Below are 2,733 nucleotides of genomic sequence, written 5' to 3'. Positions count from 1 at the left end.
ATAAAAGTGAGCACAAACATAAAAAATGTATAAATTCTTTGAACAAACTGATTATGAAACAAGATGGCCTGACTGTATGTAATGTGTTTTTGAATAAAAGTATGATAGACCATCCTATTTCATATAAGCCAACACACAAATTATTCATAACTGCTTAATTGGCAATTACCTGGCTCACACAGAGGACTCTAAGGCAATACTAGAATTGAATAGAATAGAACAGAATAGCTTTATTGTCATCATACGTTAGGGTATGACACAAATAAAGATAACTCGCTGAACGGCGCATTAAAAAACGTAGCACATAAATAATAAAATCAAACATAAATAAAAATAGTACCATATTTTTCGGACCATAAGGACACGTGAATTAACGTGTCTATGTGTGTCTTTGTCTACATTACATATTCTTCCCAAGTGTGTAAAATCACTCTGCCACTCCAGTAGGGTGACCAGATGTCCCAGATTTCCGCGGACAGGCCCCGTTTTGTAAAACCTGTCCCCGGCAAAAGCTGTCCCCGATATCAGTGTATCATAATGGAGTAAAAAAGTTAAGCGCAACCCGGTCTTGCCGCTGTCCCGATGTAGTAGAGCTTTTCCGAATGCACCTTCCCCACCCCCGTCAACGTTGCAGTTCAGACCAAACAAACCAACTCCCAGGCAGAGACTCTGTGCTTAACAAAATCAGATGTCCCCAGTTTTCATTAGAGAAATCAAACCTGGTCACCTTAAGGAAGAAATACACTGGCCGCGTAACGTAAGCGGCGAGGTTTTGAAAAGCGTAAATTTTAACCAGATGATGCAAAGTACGCTCCACAGCTGCGTGATTCCTGCGGAGAGAAGAACTTTTGTCATGGGTAAGTAATTAAAGAAAGAGACAAATTACCAGTAATATATGGGTATGACATTAAATTGCCAGTAATATATCCTATGTTTTGATCACCTAAAAGTCCATGTCTTTACCATATCTGATTAGAAATCACAAATTTTTTTTGTTAGCTTGTTAGTTTGTCACAACTACATCATCTTCCATGGCGCTTTATTTTCGTCGACTCTTACTTTGGGATACTTCCGGAACTGAACTTTGACATAGGATGTTGTTTTCCCATTTATTCCCTGCCAAACAAGAGTGTATATGCGTCTGAAATTACAACTTCAATCTAATTTAAGCATCGCGCAACATAAATACATGTGTTGTACGCAAGTATTATGCTTCTAGTGTACATTTATTGTCTGATTAAAATGAAAAGCTAACCTAAGCGTCGGACATGCATATGATGCTTTGCTGCACTTTCGCTCCGCAACGCCTCTGGTGTGTTTCCTCCTTACACCGCTCTCTCCGGAGAGGGAGAGCTCTATGTCTCTGCCAGAAGGACAGAGTAGTACTAAGAAACAGGGCAGCTTCTAACATAAGGCTAAAATAAAAAGAGCTTTTATATCAAATTAACTTACTTGTTTTATAATTACTAAAGCATACTTTTCTTTGTAACACATTGATTTTTTAGATCATCAAACAAATTTTAACACCTATCAAAGATATATCTAAGTTGAAGATAATGTAATTAAGTAAGTAAAACTTTTCAGTCTTCTCCAGTGTATTTTATTGGAAACATAAGAAATGTTATGGGAATTGTTATTGTGCTGACATTTTTAAACTACATTAACTAGCTGTGCACAGATACATGGGGACATTGATGTGTGTGTGTGCGTTGGGGAGAGCTGTATTTTAAAATGAAAGATTGATTAAACAGAACTTTTGATTACCGTATTTTTCGGACTATAAGGCGCACTTAAAATCCTTACATTTTCTCAAAAATTGATGATGCGCCTTACAATTCAATGCGGCTTATATATGATTAAATTTGTGCTTACTGCTGATTTTAGGTGGTACATTGAGCTCAAAAATCTGTTAAAATGTGTAAGAACAACTTTGGTAAGCAACAAAGCCGAGCCACTCAATGGATACTCTGAGCATTAAGGTACATTGTATCACTACCTGATCGGACCCCTGAGCTGTCTACAAGACTGCCTGACTGTAATGTCTAAACTAGCAGTACATTCATGTAAGGCAACCCGTGCCCGGAGTACGAGCTAGCAACAATAATCCGAGTAAGTTAAGTTAATTCAATATTAAAGTTCCATTTATTTTGGCCTTATGTTAGAAACAGGGCAGTGTAGTCCCACTACTCTGTCCTGGTGGCAGAGACGGATAGCTCTCCTTCTCAGGAGAGAGCGGTGTTGAGGAGGAAACACACCGGACACATCGCAAAGCACAGCAAAGCAGCATATGTGCGTCCTATGCTTAGGTTAGCTTTTCATTTTAATCAGTCAATAAATGTACATCAGAAGCATAACGCCACGCAATAGCTAAATTAGATAAAGTTCTAATTTCAGATGCATATACACTCCTGTTTGGTAGGGAATAAATGGAAAAACATCCTGTTCCCTTCCGGAAGTATCCCAAAATAAGAGTTGTTGAAAATAAAGCGCCATGGAAGATGATGTAGTTGTGACAAGGTAACAAACTAAAATATGCAATTCCTAACCAGATATGGTCAAGACATGGACTTTTAGGAAATCAAAATATATGATATATCACTGATAATTTGTGTTTCTTTAATTACTTACCCATGACGAACGTTCTTCTCTCCACAGAGAAATTTACATTTTTAAAAACACGCCCGTAAGCCGTGCCACTTACGTTGCGCGGCCAGTGTATTTCCTCCTTAGGGT

This window comes from Fundulus heteroclitus, chromosome 20, assembly GCF_011125445.2.
Source record: "Fundulus heteroclitus isolate FHET01 chromosome 20, MU-UCD_Fhet_4.1, whole genome shotgun sequence".
NCBI classification, from domain to species: Eukaryota; Metazoa; Chordata; class Actinopteri; order Cyprinodontiformes; family Fundulidae; genus Fundulus; species Fundulus heteroclitus.
The sequence above is the reverse complement of the archived record's forward strand: the minus strand, read 5'-3'. Positions refer to the sequence as shown.